Source organism: Bufo bufo, chromosome 9 (genome assembly GCF_905171765.1).
Source record: "Bufo bufo chromosome 9, aBufBuf1.1, whole genome shotgun sequence".
NCBI lineage: Eukaryota > Metazoa > Chordata > Amphibia > Anura > Bufonidae > Bufo > Bufo bufo.
In genome coordinates this window covers 210,078,135-210,100,216 of record NC_053397.1, presented here as the reverse complement: position 1 = coordinate 210,100,216, position 22,082 = coordinate 210,078,135, and positions in this window count along the sequence as shown.

The following is a 22,082-nucleotide window of genomic DNA, read 5'->3' as shown; positions in this document are numbered from 1 at the left end:
CTGAGAGACATTGCTGCTTGTAGAGGAAACTACTGCAATTAGCCCAGGAACAGATCATTGTCTCAGTGGAAAACCGAACTACTCATATGTGTTTATCTGGCTGCAGCGGCCTGTAGAGTATAGCATTGTGCCGCTCTACGAGGAGGAGGCTGCACATGATTATTATTGTGCTTCCTTACCTTCCTTCTTAGATTAACGTTCAGCAAAGTAAAAAATAAAAAAGGAAGAAATTCAACCTTAAAGGAAAACTTCTGTTGAAAGAAAATGCAAATCTGTACTATAGCATTTGTAGTCCGTGGAGGACATTTACTAAGGATGTGGCCCCAGAATTAGGGCGTTCAAGAGGGGCCTGGATGCATTTCTGGAGGGTAATAATATTACAGGTTATATAGCTACTACAGATGGGTCGTTGATCCAGGGAGGTATTCTGGTGTCTGATTGCAGTAGGAAGGAATTTTTTTCCCCTAAAATGAGGAAAATTGGCTTCTACCTCACAAGTTGTTTTTTTTTGCCTTCCTCAGGATCAACGTTGCAGGATACCAGGCTGAACTTGATGGACAGATGTCTTTTATCAGCCTTACAAACTATGTTACTATGGGGAACTTCGGACTGTCCCTCGACATTAGCTATGAATTTTTAACATCCAATCCTTTTTCTCTGCTCGGGAATAAGCTACCACCGGAGGTATTGATGACTTTCTCCTGTCTCCCCATTCAACCAAGTGCCTATATATGGAGGAATCGGGAAAGAAAGCTGTCGGCTCACAGCTAATGAAGGAGTATGGGCACCTTAACGTCTCTGTCTATACTGTACACAGAGGTATGAGATTTTTATGAAGGAGCCTTACAACACGGATCCATAATTCACAAGAGCTGTAAATGAAAGTCCACTAGATTGCAACACTATATCAGTGCCCCTCAGCATGTTAATAATAATATATATATATATAGCATGCTAGTAGTAATCAACATACAGTGTATTAATAGTATATGTATTATCTACTGTGTTACTAGCATACCTTCAAGCACATAGTTACATTTAAGAAAATGCACACATACCTGGAAACACACTGCAACACTCGAAGATGAATGAATGTCTTCTTACTGTTTGATCTGCTACATAAAATAAATGATCCTGGTGTGACAATCTAAGTAGCATTGCATAGTTTTAATAACTACTCACACCTCTGATATGTGAGTGCTTAGATGTTAATAAAACACCTCATATTTACACTCGTGTGACAATGACAAGGTTACATTGCCACAGGAGAACAAACCATATATTTAATGTCATAAAAGAGAAAAATAAATGTAATACGGTGTGATGTCTATAGGTAGATAAACCACTATGTTGCGATGATCATCCCAGTATTTGTTGAGTTGGTCTGTGGCAGTGATTCCCAACCAGTGTCCACTCGGATCCCATTCTATTTCTCTAAATGTTGGCAAAACTAGAAAAATTTGCCTTCATTGCGTATGGGTAATTTCAATATATCAGTACATTTGGTGGCCTAGGAAAGTAAGGGGGTTAATTCCAATATCCTTGAAGATGTAGGGCAGTAAAGGGGTTTATTCCAATATCCTTGGTATAGAGGAGTAAGGGGGGCTAATTTTAATATCCTTGGCAGTATAGTACAATATGAGGGTTAAATCCAATATCATGGGTGGTATAGGACAGTGAGGGGTTTGATTCCAGTATCCTCTGTAGTCTAGGGTAGTAAGGTAATTAATTCCAGTAATCCTGGTGGTCAGTGGCAAAGTTAATGCCAGCATCCCTAGTTGTCTAAGGCAGTAAAAACATTATGTATAGTGTTGAGGTGGCTCTACTGAGTGATATAGGGCAGTCTCGGTCTTTGCTTCAGGCAACAGGATCAGGTTAAACTGAAGGAAATAGGGCTAATTACTGTATGTTTTCTAGTAATTCCTCCAAGTTCAGCCCACTTCATTGACTTGCACCACAAGTGCAAAAGAGTGCTTCTTCAGGGAGGAACAAAAATACCAAACTTCAAAAAAGTTAAATTTAGCCAACTAAGAGAGGCCTATGGCCTAACTAACTGGGACAAAGTCCTCAAAAATAAAAATACAGCCACAAAATGGGATATATTTAAAAGCATCCTAAAATCTAACTGTGAGAGATACATACCTTATGGGAATAAAAGGTTAAGGAACAAGAAAAAAACAATGTGGATAAATAGAACTGTAAAGAAAGCAATAAATAACAAGAAGAAAGCATTTAAATCACTAAAACAGGAGGGTAGCGAGGAAGCACTGAAAAACTATAAGGAAAAAAATGTAATATGTAAAAAAATTATAAAAGCAGCCAAACTAGAGACCGAGAGATTAAATTCCAAAGAGAGCAAAACTAACCCTAAAATGTTTTTCAATTATATAAATGGTAAAAAGTATAAATCTGAAGCTGTCGGCCCTCTACAGAGTGATGAGGAGGGAGTTTTTTTCTCCACTGTATTCACTGAGGAAAATAAACTGTCAGATGAAATGCAGAATGTAAAAATAAATTCCCCATTAAAAGTGCCCTGTCCCAGCATGTCTAAGCCATTATTATTTAATATCAGAGCACATTACAAGAGGAGGTATAAGAGAAGACTACAACTCCCTGCATGTCCAAGCAGTTATGATGTAATATCAGAGTACATTATAAGAGGAGGTATACAACTCCCAGCATATCCAGGGTGTTGTAATATACCCTGATATTATATAATAATGGCCTGGACATGCTGAGAGTTGTAGTCCTCTCCTCATGTAATGTACTCTGATATTAAATAACAGGAGGTATAAGAGGAGAGGACTACAACAACCAGCATTTCCCTGGCACTTACATTGGATCCATACTTCTTCACATGCATGGCTGGTCTTCTTCTTCATTACTTTACTGCACTTCTGAGCTCCGCCTCCTGTTCTGGTCACATGATGAGGTCATCGCAGGTCCTTCATCCCTTCTCTGCTGAGCTCTGCCTCCTGCACCTGACATTATCGCAGGTCCTGTCAGCACTGTGGTAATGATTTATATGTGAGGGAGGGGACCTTACACTGCATTATAAAGTGCAGCTGTTCAGCTGTCTGCCCGTTTGCTTCCTCAGACGTTCAGCTGAACAGCAGCACTGAAGCAGGGGGCCCCTTAGACAAAAAGGGCCCTGGGCAATTGCCCAGTTTGTCCCCCCCCCCCTAACGCCGGCCTTGGGTGAGTTCACTAAAAGAGTTCAAGAGGGGCCTGGATGTATTTCTGGAGTGTAATAATATTATAACTTTAGCTACTAGAGAGGGGTCGTTGATCCAGGATGTTATTCTGATTGGAGTCGGGAAGTAATTTTGTTTGCCTTAAGTGGGGAAAATTGGCTTCTACCTCTCAGTTTTTTTTTGCCTTCCTCTGGATCAACAGGCCGAACTGGATGGACAAATGTCTTTTTTCTGCCTTATTAAATATGTTACTATATTACTATGTAAGGGGAAGATAATATGGTATACTGTAGATTTTAAATGTATGAAATGAAGGGTTAGATCGCAATTCACATTTACTTAATATTTTATTTCTATACGGGGCAGATAAGAAGGCAAATTAGATGAAAAAAATGTAAAAGTAAAAATAAGAATGTAGTTCAGGCAATAGAAAAAAGTAATTGCACTATATAAGAATGGTGTGTTGACAGCTGAAAAATAGAATTTAATTTATTTCCAAATATTTTATTTTCAATTTTTATTTTTTCTATATTATGTTATTACTGGGATTATCATTGCAAGACACACTGCAAATTGAAAAGTAGTTCTGAATTCTTGAGTGCTTCCTTTTGTTTTACCCTCTGATTCAGCTGTAAGTTAGAGATGAATGAATCGATTCTAAACACATCAGATTTATTACGAATTTTACAAAAATGTGTCTGTCAAAAGAATCCAGAGTTTTGACAATTTACTTAAAATGAATGGTACAAAAACATACGCCCTACACCAATTTAACTGTGAAAATTGGCAGGGAAAATGACAGGAAGGATGAACATGTAGGATTATATCACCTAGAAAGCGAGAGGTATCTTGCCTTGATTGGCTCAGAGACTGACAGCTCGATCAGCCAATCAGGGGGCAGTATGCAGACAGGTTCTCCCTGCTCAGAAGGAAGAAACACTATTCTGTGTGCACCTAGAGATGTAAAAGGATTTGTTGAGACTATGTCTGACAAATAACAATTGCAGAAACATAAACCATTACTGCAATAATGTCATTAGTAGTGTTGGGCGCGAATATTCGAATGGCGAATATTAACCACGAATATCGGCACTTTGAGAATTTGCGAATATTTATAATATAGTGATATATATTCATATTCTCAAATATTCTAATTTTGTTTTCATCTGAACACATGATCCCTCCCTGCTTCTTGCTTGTGGGTCAATGAGAAGGCTGCAATGTCTTTGTCTGAGCTTAGCAGCATCCCTAGCAACCAATAGGAAAGTTGCCTACCCCTTACTATATAAGAACCTCCCCAGCAGCCATTTTTTTAAGTTCTGAGAGAGAGAGAGCAGTGTCATTACTGTGCTCTGTGCTTTCCACTAATTACATTAGATAGTTAGCTAGATAGCTTATATATATAATACAGATAGTTAGTGGGAGATAGTCAGTGTAGGTTATTTCCTGATATAGTGTAGCTGTTGCAGTGCAGGGTGTTAGGTAGTGTGATAGGAATTACTGTCCATACATACATGCTACAGACATAGTGCTGTGATGTCACGACAATACTGAGTGCACAATCAGTAATATGTAGTCAGACCTGCTAAAATGTGAAGTTTCACATATTGCGGCAAAATATTCGCATCATTAGTGCCGATTAGCGCAATCGTGAATATATTGGAGCACTCTATCTGCATATAAAGCCATTTTTAATGTTCTGCCGTGCCAACCATTTTCTCCAGTCTCAAGAAACTTCTAGCAGCTTGGAAAATTTAGCAAAAGTGACCCACGCTTGTATTGCGTGCGCAATATGCGAATATTACATTGCTGATTTTCGCAATCAAGAAAATAAGCACAAATTCGCGAATATATGACGAATATTCTACAAAATATTTGCGATACATTGCAAATTCGAATATTGCCCCTGCCGCTCATTACTAGTCATTAGTCTACCAATTTTAGGGAATGTATTATATTACTTTAGGACACTGTGTAGTCACAACAAATGCAATTTACTGCAAAAACTGCATTACTATCCTGAAAAATTGTTAATACCAATGTGCAGTGTGTTTGTAGAAGGGGACAGACATTTAATTGTGCCTGTGTCGTTAAATTACAGAAAAAAAATACTTGTAATTTTGCTAGTACCATTTAGTAATCTGTGTACCAAATCTGTAAGTTTACATTTATATAGGCCTCATAATAAAATGTCTGGTAAATTAAAGAATACAAAATGAAAGACCTAGGCCTCATCCTACGTGAGTCAGAATGTGGGTAGTAATGCAAACATCTGTAGCAGCTCAGCCATCCAGCCAGTAGTAATAGGCCACAGTTCTACCTGGCTTCTGATGAAGAAGATGAGATTGTGGACTGGATGTCCCACTCCTCTCAGTCACAGCAGGATGATGTCAAGTTCACTTCTGAGTCTGACACCATACCTTGGAGCCATGGGTCAAAGCATCCTTCCTCTTTGTGGCCCCACAAAAGCCTTTAACTTGCATCATGTCTGTCTTTACTGACCCCTCCTAGTGAGATGACTTCTTTTCTCCTCCCTATAGCTGTTGAGGACCCACATTGAGAAAGCCCTAAAGAGGAGGAATTGTTGGATGAGGATGAGGTGCTACCACTGGAGGAGGAGGATTCTATTGTGGAGGAGCACTTGGTTGATACTGATGATGACACTGGCCATGATGACCAATCATCCCAGGGAAGGGGCTGGAGCCAGAAATAACTAGGTCCACAGTCACGCTAACAAAGATGTCAAGCAGTATGCTTGCTTGCTTATACGCATATTATTACCTTCAAACAATCTCATGATTGCTGGATAGCCATGCTTTTAGACCCTTGCTCTCAAAGCAAACTGGAAGAATATTTTCCTGTTGCTAAAAAAGAGTAGAAATTGCTTCAGGATGCACAGTCTATGCAGGTTGCCCCAGCTGTCAATGAGCAGACTCCTGGCGAGGAGGGCCCTCTCCACCTGCTGTCACCACCTCATACCATCTCCTAAAGCAGCTGAAGTCACAGCGGCCAGTTCAGTCTCGTGATGGAGCAGATTTTTCATGTGCCATACCAAGGCTGATGCAAATCAACAAATGGAGAAATACTACCTGAACAACCGGGTACAGTCCTATCCGGATTGTTGGCTTTCTCAGGCATATACCATGTTCCTTGACCTCATGGACTTCTGGGCATGCAGAATGGAACAGTAGCCAGAACTGGCACAGTTTGCTTTCTATACTGTCTTGTTAAGCCTCCAGTATAATCTCAGAGAGAGATTTCAGCATGGCAGGTGCCGTAATCATACCTGAATGGACAAACTTGTCCTCTGCAAGTGAAGAAAACATCACTTTTGTCAAAATTAACGAGGTGTGAATCCATGGGATTTTTCACACACCTCTGGCTGAGGCTGATGAATAGATCTACCATTGCTAATGTCTATTTATTGCACATCACTGCCACTGTCTGTTTGCCTACCATCATGTTATGTTCCAAATGGCTGCTGCTGCTGCTACCGCTACAGCACCTACTCCCCACTGCTAATCTCATAATGTCACTGTTAGGGATGAGCGAATCGACTTCTTCGGATGAAACATCCGAATTTGATTCACATAAAACTTTGTTTGAATACTGTTCGCGTAATAACTTGAGAAATTCATTTCTATCGCAAAAAAAACATTTACCGAACTCGGGTTCAGTTCCAAGTGGTACCTTGGAACCAAACCAGAGTTCAGTAAATGTTTTTTTTACAGTAGAAATAAAGTGTTTTTAGACACATTGCTTGTTAATAACATCAACCCTCCATTTACCCATAGCTATGTATGTCAATGTCGAACTGGCATTATTTGCTATTGCTATCACTGTGTTCAAGAACTAAAAGGGGAAGGGGGGAGAGAGAAAGAGCAAAAATTTTGTAAAAAAGAAAAGAGGGAATGACAAGATAGTTGAGTCCTAGGATACCTTAGAATGTTAAATACCAATTGTCAGGCCAATAAGAGTACATTTGAATCAATTTGATCACAATTGTAATTTTTTGAAAAATTTGATGGATTAGACAAAATTAATTTCAAGAAGTTTGCTTATCTCTACTATAAGTATATTTCTTCCCCTTCTAAATATAAGGGTACTTTCACACTTGCGTTTTTCTTTTCCGGCATAGAGTTCTGTCCTAGGGGCTCTATATTGGAAAAGAACTGATCAGTTTTATCCCCATGCATTCTGAATGGAGAGCAATCCGTTCAGGATGCATCAGGATGTCTTCAGTTCAGTCTTTTTGACTGATCAGGCCAAAGATAAAACCGCAGCATGCTACGGTTTTATGTCCGGCCCAAAAAACTGAAGACTTGCCTGAATGCAATCCATAGGAATGCATTAGTGCCGGATATGGCATTCAAAATACCAGAATGCCGGACCCGTCCTTCCGGTCTGCGCATGTGCAGACTGAAAAAAAGGTTAACAGAATAAATGCCGGATTTGTTTTTCTGGATGACACCGGAAAGACGGATTCAGCATTTCAATGCATTTTTCTTACTGATCAGGCATTTTTAAGACTGATCAGGATCCTGATCAGTCTTCCAAATGCCATCAGTTGGCATACGTTTTGCCTGATCCGGCAGGCAGTTGCGACTGCAACAAAATAGTAGGACATTTTAGCTGGTCTATTTAGTAAGTTGCAGGCAGTGGTATATTTCCAGCAGAAAGCTGGCCAGATCCCATTATAGTGAATGGGAATCCGGTGGTGTCAGGTTATACCAGATATGGTTAAATCTAGCAGCTTGTAATAACTATTGAAAATGGTCATTCTCTTGACTAATCATTCTCCCAAAAATCATTCACACTAGGAAATTGACTGTAATAACCTTGAATTAATTGAATTCCCATAATAATCACATCGGTGATTTTGCAGTAATTCTAGCAATTTTTTTCCCCAACATTGCCCTGTGAAAATTTTGCATTTTTCATGTGCCAGTCCAATCTCCATTAAAACCTTGCACAAAACCGTCTTTATGTTTCTCAGACTGAATTATGAATGCTTTCACACAGGAGCAACATATGTTACGTCTTTATTTCAGCAGGTAGTATTAGGATAAAATGCAGATATTAAGTATTATTTATGCCTCAGCCAGTTTTCCCAGGGTAAAGAATCCTTCTAACGTGATATCATTTCTTTTTGTAATCACCTTAAAAATTATAAACGCTCCAGTGCCAAGCAGCTTGATGTTCTGCAGCCTTGGCTCAGGCCCATAAACAAAGCTGTTTGGAGACCTCTTTATTAGTCTTTAATTTATTTTCGTCAATTGCTTATTTTTCCCCCTATTCCAATAGGAATCCTGTTCATTAGTGAAGCCAAGTGTTCGTTAAAATAGCTTGAAATTTTTTTCCTTCCCTGGAAATTGACATTTGTAATTTAAGGGCACATAAAGCTAAGATTTATTAAATGAATTATTTTCTCAAAAACAAGCTTAGCTGTGATTAATGGGGATCAGCAGTTTTTGTGTTGTCCTGAAATACCTTTCAAGAATGAATGAATAGTAGGCTCGGAAGAGGAGTGTCACGCTTCAGTGTGGGAGGGAAACACCACACGAGCATGAGAAGGAAGGGGGGAACAGGGAATCAGGCCTGAGAACTAGAGAAGGAAGAAGGACACCTCCTAGTAAAACCCTAACCCAAATGCTGACTGACTACCAGTATGAAAAGTCCCCAGTGGTCGTATGCCGGAATACCTAGAGTCCAATCTAGCCCTATAGGCCTCTGGTACTAATGGCAGGGATGAGACTACCTGTTCCTCCAAAAGGAAGGACAAACAGAAGTCTCCTTCAGGCCTAATACAAACAATAGGCAAAAGCAACACACAGAACCCAAACAAAATACAAAAGGGAAAGGAAAGACTTAACTTCAAAGGCGCTATGGAAGCACCAGGAACCCCGCTGAGATCCACACACCAGCAATCCACAACTGAAACTGAAGCTATAACCCGTACAGCATTGTGGGAGAAGCAACAATAAATAAGGATGGGGAAAATTACCATTAGCAACACCTAAGGCAAGGGGTGTGGTCATTACCAGAAACAACACAGACACCTATTGGTCCAAAAGGAAAACCTGTCAGATCAAACCACGTGTTGCCAGTCTCAACGATCTCCTGCCACCTGTCGCGGAAACGTCCGTGACAAGAAGCCAGTGGGAGCTTAATTTACATGATTAGGACCTATTATTTGGGGAGGAGGCATGCAGTCCCCATGCAGCAAAGGAACATACATTGTGTTCTTCGTGGGCAGGTCCTGAGGGTTGGAGAAGGACACAGGGATACTCTGTCATGGTCTTACCTTCTTGCTGTTCTCCTTCGTTTGACATGTGCTGGCGGCCATCTTGGTTTCTGGGTTTCTTGTAGCCTCCCACCCTGCGGCTCCTCCTTCCCACTGGGAGGAGCTGGATGCCTAGCTCATATATATAGGAGGTCTGTGGCTTCAGTTCCTTGCTTGGTCCTCCTGTGTTCACATGCTTCTAGACTGCTGCTGCTTCTGGTTCCTGATCCTGGTTTCGTCCGACTACCCTGCTGGTTCCTGATCCTGGTTTCGTCCGACTACCCTGCTGGTTCCTGATCCTGGCTTCGTCTGACTACCCTGCTGGTTCCTGATCCTGGCTTCGTCTGACTACCCTTCTGGTTCCTGACCTCTGGCTTCGCAAAGACTCTGCTTCGGTTTCGCCATCCGTTTGGACTTTTGCTTTACAGCTTTATTTTCAATAAAGCCTTCTTATTTTCACTTATCCCTTGTTGTACGTCTGGTTCATGGTTCCGTGACATTAGGACCAAGCCATGAATTCTGACGGTACAGGGCCATCCTTGCTACCCACGCTGGTTGCCAGACTTGATCAGCAGGATCACCTGTTGGGTCGGTTCGCTGTGGCGTTGCAAACCCTGCTTGAACGCACGGCTCATTTCGCTCCCGTTGCCGATGGGTCGGTTGTCGCTCCTGGGCCCGCTCCTACTGCCGCTCCGGTTGTTGCGCCAGAGTCTACCCCGACACCTGTTGTTGCACCTGCGGTGTTTCGGGGTATGACCGGTTCTGCCCCTCTTCCACAGCGCTTTGGGGGAGAGCCAACTCAGTGCCGAGGTTTCCTTAACCAGGTGGGCATTTATTTCGAGTTGCTGCCACATGCCTTTCCCACTGAGAGATCAAAGGTGGGCTTCTTGATCTCGCTGCTCTCGGACAAGGCCTTGGCCTGGGCCAGCCCTTTATGGGAGAACAACAATCCGGTGGTTGCCGAGTTTTCCGGTTTTGTTGCGTCTCTTCGGAAGGTATTCGATGTGCCGGCTCGTGCTGCCTCTGCTGCGAAGCTCCTTATGTCCATCAGACAGGGTTCACGATCCGTAGCTGAATACGCCATTGAGTTTCGTACCCTGGCAGCAGAGGTGGGCTGGAATAATGAGGCTCTGGTCGCTGCTTTCTCTCATGGTCTCTCGGATGCCTTGAAGGATGAGGTTGCAGCTAAGGACCTACCAGTGGAGCTCGAGTCTCTTATTTCTTTCCTGATTTTGATTGACACCAGACTCAGGGAGAGACCTTCCTTTAAGGAGAGCCTGTGGAGGTTTTCTAACAGATTGGTGCCTACGTTTGTTGTCCCACCCGTGCCTCCCTCTCCTCCCACGCCTCCTGGGGATGACTTGTCTGGGGGTGAACCCATGCAGCTGGGGTTTGCTCGCCTGTCCGAGGGGGAGAGGGTACTCCGGAGACGCGAGGGCCGATGCATGTACTGTGGTCTCGGTGGGCATTTTCGGTTGGCATGTCCGAACCGTCCGGGAAACGCTCGCACCTGAGATCCTGTCGGGGGCAGATCTTGGGTGGAGTCTCCTCGTCCCCGGTTTCCCGTGTTGACAAACCACTGATCACTGTTGTCCTCTCCTGGGTCGGGGGCTCGGTGACGACCCAGGCGTTGGTGGACTCTGGTGCTGGTGGTTTGTTCATTGATAATGTGTTCGCTGCCGCCAATTCCATTCCTCTGCAGGCTCGAGGTTCCCCACTGGCTCTTAAGGCGATAGACGGCAGACCCCTTCTGCCGCCACACGTGACTCATGAGACCCTTCCAGTGGGGATAGCCATTGGTGCCGTTCACAGAGAGTCGGTCTGCCTCCAGGTTATTTCGTCTCCACACTACTCGGTGGTCTTGGGATACCCCTGGCTCCGGAAGCATAATCCGACTTTCGATTGGAGATCGGCCAAGATCCTCTCGTGGTCACCGCAGTGTGGGGCTAGTTGCATCCATGGGTCTGTCAAGTTGCTGTGTACTTCCTCGGACTCTCTGTTGCCCCCTGAATACAAGGAGTACCGGGATGTATTCGATAAGGTGCGCGCGGTTGCCCTACCTCCGCACCGCCCATACGATTGTGCCATAGAGTTACAATCTGGTGCCGTTCCTCCTCGTGGCAAAGTCTATCCACTGTCGGTAGCGGAGAATGAGGCCATGGAGGAGTACGTGAGGGAGGCGCTTTCACGCGGACACATTCGCAAATCCTCGTCCCCGGCAGGGGCTGGATTTTTCTTTGTGAAAAAGAAGGGCGGTGAGTTGAGGCCTTGCATCGATTACAGGGGTCTCAATCGCATCACGATCAAGAACGCTTACCTGATACCCTTGATTTCCGAGCTGTTCGATCGCCTTAAAGGGGCCACGGTCTTTACCAAACTCGACCTGAGGGCGGCATATAACCTGGTAAGGATCAAGGCGGGCGATGAGTGGAAGACCGCGTTTAACACCAGGACCGGTCATTATGAATCCTTGGTTATGCCCTTTGGGTTGTGCAATGCGCCCGCAGTCTTTCAGGAATTCATCAACGATGTTTTCCGTGACCTGTTGCAGCAGTGTGTGGTGGTCTATTTGGATGACATCTTGGTATATTCTGAATCCATGGAGGCCCACATTCTGGATGTCAGACGAGTGTTGCAACGGTTACGAGAGAACAGGCTGTTCGGTAAGCTTGAGAAATGCGAATTTCACCGATCCCAGGTAACCTTCTTAGGTTACATCATTTCCGCTAAGGGGTTCTCCATGGATCCTGAGAAGGTTTCGGCTGTCTTACAGTGGCCCCAGCCCAGTGGTCTTCGTTCCCTGCAGCGCTTTTTGGGCTTCGCCAATTATTATCGGAAGTTCATCAGGGACTTTTCCATGCTAGCCAAGCCTCTCACGGATCTGACCAGGAAGGGCAGTAATTCCCAGGTCTGGCCGCTCGAGGCCATCCGAGCTTTTGAGGCTCTAAAGTCCGCCTTTGTGTCGGCTCCGATTCTGTCGCATCCCAACCCTGGGTTGCCCTTTGTCCTCGAGGTGGACGCGTCTGAGACGGGAGTAGGCGCCCTTCTGTCTCAGCGTAGAACACCAGAGGGTCCTCTGCTTCCTTGTGGGTTTTACTCCCGGAAACTGTCTTCCGCGGAGTGCAACTATCAGATTGGTGACAGGGAGTTATTGGCCATTGTGCAGGCCCTTAAAGAATGGAGGCACTTGCTCGAGGGTTCGGTGGTTCCGGTCCTCATCCTGACGGACCACAAGAATCTGACCTACCTTTCTGAGGCCAAGAGATTGACACCACGTCAGGCCAGATGGGCTCTGTTCTTGTCACGTTTTAATTACGTGGTCTCCTACCTACCCGGTTCCAAGAACATCAGGGCGGATGCCTTATCACGGCAGTACTCCGAGCTGTCCAGGGAGGAGTCGATTCCGACTTCGGTCATACCTCCGAATCAGATCTTGGCCGCCATTCGCACCAGCCTGACCTCTCCCCTGGGTGAGCAGATTTTGGCGGCTCAATCTGGTGCTCCCTCTGGGAGACCCAACGGCAGATGTTTTGTGCCTGAGGAGTTGCGCACTCGGTTGTTGCGAACCTACCATAACTCCAAGACCGCGGGGCATCCTGGAAAGAATCAGCTGTCCTGGGCTGTTTCACGTCTGTTCTGGTGGCCTTCCCTACGTTCCGACATCGCCGCATATGTAGCGGCATGCTCCGTTTGTGCCCAGAGTAAGTCCCCTCGGCACCTTCCGTTGGGCCTTCTGCAACCCATAGCCACCGGGGAGCGCCCATGGTCACACCTGGGGATGGATTTCATTGTGGACCTCCCTGCATCCCGAGGCCATACGGTCATTCTCATGATTGTGGATCGGTTTTCCAAAATGTGCCACTGTGTTCCTCTCAAGAAGTTACCCTCTGCACAAGAGTTGGCCACGATTTTTGCCAGGGAGGTCTTCCGGTTGCACGGTTTGCCCAAGGAGATTGTGTCGGATCGGGGGAGTCAGTTTGTGTCCAGGTTCTGGCGCGCCTTTTGCTCCCAGTTGGGGATTCATCTCTCCTTCTCCTCGGCCTACCACCCTCAGTCCAATGGGGCCGCAGAACGATCCAATCAGGCCTTGGAGCAATTCCTTCGTTGCTATGTCTCCGATCACCAAGACAATTGGGTTGACCTCCTGCCTTGGGCTGAGTTTGCCAGGAACACGGCGGTGAACTCTTCCTCTGGGACGTCTCCCTTCATGGCCAATTATGGGTTCCAACCTGCCGTGTTACCGGAGGTATTCTCTCCCCAGGATATTCCAGCTGTGGAGGATCACCTTTCCGTCCTACGTGTTTCTTGGGTACTGATCCAGAAGTCCCTTGAGGTCTCTGCGCAGCGCCAGAGACTCCAGGCTGATCGCAGTCGAGCGCCTGCTCCTTCCTACCAGGTCGGAGACCGTGTATGGTTGTCCACCCGCAACCTCAACCTTCGAGTGCCCACTCCCAAGCTGGCGCCTCGCTTTGTTGGTCCCTTCCGAGTGCTTCGCAGGGTAAACCCGGTAGCCTATGCCCTTGCGCTTCCTCCTGGCATGCGGATCTCCAACGTGTTTCATGTCTCCCTGTTGAAGCCACTGGTGTGTAATCGTTTCACTTCCTCGGTTCCTCGGCCTCGTCCGGTCCAAGTGGGTAATCGTGAGGAGTATGAGGTGAGCAATATCCTGGACTCACGCCTGGTCCGCGGTCGGGTGCAGTTTTTGGTTCATTGGCGTGGTTATGGTCCAGAGGAGCGTTCCTGGGTTCCCTCCGCAGATGTCCATGCTCCTGCCTTGCTCCGAGCCTTCCACGCACGCTTCCCTCAGAAACCGTTCTTTACTCCGCGGAGGAGGGGCCCTTGAGGGGGAGGTACTGTCATGGTCTTACCTTCTTGCTGTTCTCCTTCGTTTGACATGTGCTGGCGGCCATCTTGGTTTCTGGGTTTCTTGTAGCCTCCCACCCTGCGGCTCCTCCTTCCCACTGGGAGGAGCTGGATGCCTAGCTCATATATATAGGAGGTCTGTGGCTTCAGTTCCTTGCTTGGTCCTCCTGTGTTCACATGCTTCTAGACTGCTGCTGCTTCTGGTTCCTGATCCTGGTTTCGTCCGACTACCCTGCTGGTTCCTGATCCTGGTTTCGTCCGACTACCCTGCTGGTTCCTGATCCTGGCTTCGTCTGACTACCCTGCTGGTTCCTGATCCTGGCTTCGTCTGACTACCCTTCTGGTTCCTGACCTCTGGCTTCGCAAAGACTCTGCTTCGGTTTCGCCATCCGTTTGGACTTTTGCTTTACAGCTTTATTTTCAATAAAGCCTTCTTATTTTCACTTATCCCTTGTTGTACGTCTGGTTCATGGTTCCGTGACATACTCTCATGGGTGTTCCTAAATCAAGTACTGCCCGCATAGACCCCTAGTGTATTAGTTTTGGCTGTAGTTTTTAGTAAGTTTAAATACTAGAGCAAAGATCTTGATAGGGGTTTAACAAGCATTTTTTGTAAAAAATAAAATAAAAAAATCCCAAGTAACTATCATTATATTTCTAAATGGCAACTCCAGTCATGGATGAAATAATATTATTTGTATCAGCTCCTGAGTGGAAAGGGAATGTTGGCATTCAGTTTCTCTATATTTCAACCCTTTTTTTGTGTACATTGAATGCAATTACAATTACTATATCTGTGTCACTTGCTTTTCCTGCTCCCTGCCTTCCACTCCCTTTCCTTCATAATTGACATTAACTGGTTCTTTTTTTTTTTCAATCAAATCGTTTTTATTATTCAAATAAAATTGGTATATTACAAGACAGTTTGTGTCTACAATTTTTTCTGTTTTTTTCCCCCCTCCACGTCTCATATACAAAGAATTGTATAAAACATTATCACATATCCAGATATTTGATACAACTCCCACAGTTATTGTACATAATGTATATACCAATAAAAAGAAAAAAAGAAAAAATTAACAGTTACAGGATTATTTGACTGTTATCACCCAACAATCCCCCCCTCCCCCAACTACCAAACCCCCCCCCCCCAGATCAGAGCATGAATTTTCAAGACCTATTTATATTATGACATGAGTGTGAGACAACCATACACTCCACAACTTTTCAAATTTCTGAGGACATCCTCTCCTAACAAACACTCCCCTCTCTAAAGTCAACATATCATGCACCTTTCTCACAAATTCTTCCATCGTTGGCGGACTCCCCTGGATCCACCTAAAAGCAATCAACTTCCTGGCCACATACAATAGTCTCCCAACTGCCACCTTGACCGCCTCTCCCCCACCAATCTCCTTCACATATCCCAGCACACAGATCTTTGGTTTCTTCTGCACCCTCAACTCCAGGTTACGATTAATCAAAGTCAACACCTCATCCCAAAAACTACTTAGCACTGGACAAGACCAAAGCATATGAAACAGATCTGCACCTTCCACCATACATTTTGGACAATTGTCATCAGTTCTAACCCCAATTTTCCGTAAAAACACTGGAGTTTTGTAGACTCTGTCACTTACAGACACTCTCGGGACTGCCTCCAATATATCTTCCCACTGTTCCTTAGGGATGTCCCTCAGATCCTTTTCCCATTTCCTCATCCTTGTAAGAGGGAATCCCATCAAAAACTTGTCTAAAAGCAGAGTATACACCTGTGATATCAGACCTCTCTTTCCTCCAGCTGGAAGAACCAGTTTATTGACCACATCCAGTTTTGCAATAATGCAACCCTTCCTCATCATGACATCATAGGCGTGTCTCAGTTGCAAATATTGATAGAACCACACTTTAGGAATGTTGAATTCTTGCTGTAGGCCTTGAAATGATTTAAATACATTAGTCTCGATCAATTGACCTATCCTCATTACTCCATGGGATTCCCAATTTCGGACTCCTGATAGAGAAATGAACTCTGGCCTCAAGTTATTGTTCCATATTGGGGAAAGCTCACCTACCCCACCAACACCCCTGATCAATTTCACCTTTGCCCACACTTTTTTCATAAGCTCTATAAGCGTTACTTTCTCTCTCCCCCCATGCATCCCTGCACCCTCCAGAATACCCATAAGATCCCTACTACCCAACCAGTGTTGCAGTATCTTCCCCGTCACATCTGGTAACTGAAATTCCATCCAACCCTTAAAATGTTGACACTGAGAGGCTAAGAAATAAATCCAGGCGTTAGGGACAGCCAAGCCACCTTCAGACTTGGGATATTGCAGCGTCTCCAGCTTAATCCTAGCTTGACCATATTTCCAGATAAGATCTCTGAATATCGAATGTATTTTCCTAAATCTTTCCACTGGGATCCATACAGGGGCATTATTCAATATGTATAGTAACTGAGGCATCATTACCATTTTTAGGAGATTCACTCTGCCCACCACCGATAAAAAGAGTCTACCCCATGTCCTTGCCTTCAACCTAAAAGTATTTAGTAAAGGAGTTAAATTAAGTTCCTCAAAATCCAGCAGTCTAGGTGTTATATATAGCCCCAAATATTTAAACTTGCCCACCCAGGGTATCAAACTATCTGCCTGCACACCAGAGAGTGCCTGTCCGTCTACCGGCATCAAGGCAGACTTCTGCCAATTTATCCGAAGCCCAGAGAAGCCACCAAATCTATCAATTAAAGCCATGGCCGCATCCAAAGAGCCCCCAGTGTCACCCAAAAATAACATAGTGTCATCAGCATACATTGCCACTTTATTTTGCGTCTCACCATATCTAAACCCCACAATATGAGGTGACAGGCGGATAAGGGCTGCAAGTGGTTCAATTGCTAAAGCAAACAACAAGGGTGACAATGGGCACCCCTGTCTGGTGCCTCTGGTCAAAGAAAAGCTATCTGACAGCCCCCCATTAGCTCTGATCCGTGCCTTTGGACTTGAATACAACACTTTCACCCACTGAATAAATCGAGCACCAAAGCCCATGACTCTCAAGGTTTCCCATAGGTAGTTCCATTCTACACTGTCGAACGCCTTAGTGGCGTCTAACGCAAGTAAGGCCCTATCTCCTCCATTATCAGCTGGAATATTCAGACTAGCATATACTCTACGGATATTTATAGCAGTCGATTTCCCAGGCATAAAGCCCGTTTGATCTGGGTGCACTATAGTTAGGATTACCCTGGACAGCCTGCTCGCCAGCACCTTCGCCAGGAGCTTCACATCTGCTGTTGACATTAACTGGTTCTTGCATGGTCATCTTGCATGGTCTTGCGTTACAAGAGTGGCTCACTGCCGTCACTGTTTTGTTCACCGGTTTCTGTATCCCAGCGGCACAGACAACTGTTCTCCGCATCCCAGCGGGCCCGGCCATTGGGGTTTCTCTGTCTATTCACGCAGGCTACAGCATGCTTGCCTGCAAGGCCTCTCTTTCTCCCACACACTCCTTGTGGCTCTTAAACTGCCAGTAAGTACACCCTAATCTGCCCCAGCCTATGGCTGGATATCCTTAGGGTACTTGAAGAACCCTTCTTTGGGAGGGTGCCTGAGCAATAGGTTCCAAGCCTGTTAGTATCCTGCAAAGGTGTGCTGCATTTGTTGTCATCCCATGCACCGACTTTCTGCCTGTTTCCTGGATTGGTACCCTCCACTGCCTGATCTAACCTGTGCCTGACCTCTGTATTGACTCTTTGATGCCCACCCTGTCCCCAAGCTGTTCGCCTTATTGCATTTTCTCTGCCTGCCATGACCTCAGCTTGCCCTTGACTAGGATTTTGCCTGACTCCTTGGTACCCAGCACCAATGTCTTCTGACCCTTGTGGGTCAGCTGTCAGTCATACAGAGACTACTCCAGGAGGTAGCGGCCTGGTGGTTCCCCTGCAGCAAAGTTCAGATGCCTGTACAGGGGTCAAAGGATGAATACCAGGGGACTGCCAGAAAAACACCTTTAGGAGTAGCAAAAAAGCCAAATCTATTGGTTGACAAAGTGGTTCCACACCTACTGCCATAATACCTTAATAATCAGGAAGGAGAGGGAGTGACTGGCACAGGAAGGCAGAGGAGCAAGGGTGCAAAGAATGGCTTGGGTCCTCCCTTGGTTTACTTAATGAAGCTTCACTTAATAAAGTAACAGATTGCTAAGTGAAAGGTATTATTACATTCATCTGAGCTAGCACAACATGGCATTGTGCCTGGTTTATCAGTGAATTTCTTTGTAACAGACTCCCTTTAAGCCCAATGTAAAAACTGCACAAAAATAAAATGACCAATGCATTCCCAGACTTGTGGCAGCATGTTTGAAATTACAAAGTGATTTTCTTGCTCTAAGAGATGCTGCTTCACTCATATCCAGCATATAGTGCATGTCACAAAATGTTCTTTCATAAAGAAGAAACTTCCCCTTGGTCTTGTAAGGCACGTCGGCTCGGAACAAGCCTGTGACGGTGGAAGATTGTCTCAATAAAATATAGTCACACATGAAATCCTGTTTTTCTAATACAAAACATATTAATATTCATCAGCGTCCAGACAGGACTATTATTTTTATCTCCTTTTCTATGACACCGGTGGAGATCCTCATCTTGATCCAGGTACAGAGTCTGGTGAATTGCATTTCATGTTATTAATTTAAACTTTTCGTCCAGAGGGCCTACTTCTGTTTTTTTGTTGTTGTCTTTCTTTAAACTTGTTGATGGAAAAAAAAATATATATTTTTTTCATTGTTATGTATTAGATTTTGAAAATCACAGGTTTATAAGGTAGGGTACATTTCATGAGACTTTCTTGTGCAGTGAATATATATGGATTTTCCTGGTCACAGTGAAGCAGATATCCTATAAAAGTGTCAAGAATTAGTTCTTGATCTTGACAGCCTAAGGGCTCATTTACACAACTGTATGAATGAGTCCGCATCCGTTCTACAATTTTGCAGAACGGGTGCATTTCAATGGGGCACACACCATGTGCTTTCTGCATCCGTAGTTCCATTGCGCGGCCCGACAAAAATATAGAGCATGTCCTATTCTTGTCCGCAAAGTGCAAAACACACATGGGCCGGTATCCGTGTTTTGCAGATCCGCAAAACAATACGGTCATGTGAATTAGGGGTGGGCGATATGGCCTAAAATCTATATTGCGATATAATTTTAAGCATGTGCGATATGTGATATATATCGCGATATATTGTTTTCTATATTTGGGGGGGTGTTTAAATTTTTTTTTTTTACTTTTTATTTAATAACTATTAGCCTCCTTAAGGGCTAGAACCCTTGTCATATTCACCCTAACAGAGCTCTATTAGGGTGAATAGGACTTTACACTCTCCCTGCTGCCCTGTTCTTTGTGCCCACAACAGCAGGGAGCTGACCATGGCAGCCAGCCTCTCATGTGCCCCCCAGCCACTCATGTGCCCCCCAGCCTCTGATCCGCCCCCTAGCCTCTGATCAGCCCCCCAGCCTCTCATGTGCCCCCCAGCCTCTGATCAGCCCCCCAGCCTCTCATGTGTCCCCAGCCTCTGATCAGCCCCCCAGCCTCTGATCCGCCCCCCAGCCTCTCATGTGCCCCCCAGCCCCTGATCCGACCCCCAGCCTCTCATGTGCCCCCCAGCCTCTGATCAGCCCCCCAGCCTCACATGTGCCCCCCAGCCTCTCCCTCTTATCAGCCCCCTCTGGTAACTCAAACTTCTTCTCATAGGTCTGTGCGGCGCATTGCTAATGCTATAAGCATTAGCAATGCGCCGCACAGACAGAAGAAGGAGCGACCGGCGGCCACGGCGCACGTGAGTATAATGCTGCTCATTAACATACCATAGCAGCCAGGACTTCAGTAGCGTGACACCTGGTTGCCATCAATGCAGAGACTGAAGAACATTCCCGGCACCCGACCTCTGACAGGACGATGTGATCCGCGCGATTAACCCCTCAACTGAGGGGTTAAATGCGGCGGATCGCAGCGTGCAGTCATAGGGGCCGGGATATGGTGCGCTCCGAGAGTGTGATCATTCACTACTGCTCCGTGGTCATATCGCGGTCCGGCGATATAGGCGATATGCACAAAATCCATATCGTGGCACAAATTTATATCGCATATCGCCTATATCGCCTATATCGCCCACCCCATAAGTGTGAATGTAGTCTAATCCCAAAAATGAAGGGGATTCTTTCATGGTTTGCAGTGTTGACCTTGCAAAACTGTAAGTATCTTATGCTCACAGATAATGGGCCTAACGGTGAGCATACACATCAGATTAATGCTGGCTAAATCCAACAAACTTGGAGGGACCAGCCTACCATTTTATGTCGGGGGATCATAGGATTGAGATTTCAACATACTTTTTGTGCTCATGAGAGGTGTTTGGCGTATCTTACTCCCCTCTCCCCATTCAGATTCAGTTGCTTTGTCAAATTTTTCAAAACAATTTGTTTCAATCTGAATTAATTAATTACGAAGAGTTAAATCAGGTCCATCCCGACCTGCAGTTAAACATTAAAGGGGTATTCTCAACACGCTATTTGATACTTACCTGCTCCCGGCGTGCTGTCCACTTCCTGGTTTCGGCACTCGGCAGGGGGCGGGCTCCATCTTGATTGAAGTCTTCTCCCGGTACTGAACGCGCACGCCGAGGCCGCGCATGCGCCCTGGTGACTTCTTCCTGGCAAGTATACTATACTGGCCAGGAAGAAATCACCATAGCGCATGCGCGGCCTCGGTGTGCGCATTCAGTACATCGCGCGGCCGGCTGGGAGAAGAGAAGAAGTCGTCTGCGCACGCACGGCCACCGCGATTGCTGAGAAGAGGGGTGGGAATTTGTTAATTAAATATATTTAGAAAAATGATCACTGTTAAATCATTAACAGATCATTTAAGTAGAATCTATGCACTGTGCAGTGCAAAAACATCCATAGCTAGTTCTTTCTGGTAGTAAAACAGTTACTGTGCAGGTCACTTATATGGCAGTGCATATCATCGTGCAGGCCACCAACAGTCCTAGCTAACCTCTAGCTAAACAAACAAACAAAAAAAGTATACAGCACTTTCAGTAAAGCAAAAAATAAATAAAATGCTGCACGGTCCTGCAGGTGTCCCAATTACTTTTTAGTGGAACAAAATAAGGATATGGAGGCATCAGAAATAAAGTAGACGAGAAAAAAAAAGGTTCTTTTAATCCATGCAAACATGTGCGTTTGAATCCCTTCTGTTAGATGTACAATGAATGTGCATCACTATTAGGCTTAGTTTACACTTCACTTATTTGGTCAGTAATTGTCAGCCCAAAGCAGGTGCGGGTCAAAGCAGGGACTGTGATCATTTTAGATATTTTATGTTATTTTATTTGTCATTCTACATTGATATTATATATTGCTTCGGTCTGCATATGGTTTGATCCATAAGTGTTATTTTAATAGTGAGAATTAAATAAGTTATATTTGACTTCTTGTGAGCCAACCATTCTTTTTTTTGCCATCTATTTGTACTGGCCTGCAGTAAAATTGATATCCAATGACCGTCTAATATACCTCCAGCCACATAATTACTTGCTCTTTTCTGTCCTGTGAATGCCTAATGTTTGGGGCCTATACTACACTGGCCTGCAGTAAAATTGATATTGAATGGCCATCTAATATACCTTCAGCCACATAATCACTTGATCATTTATGTACATTGAATGCATAA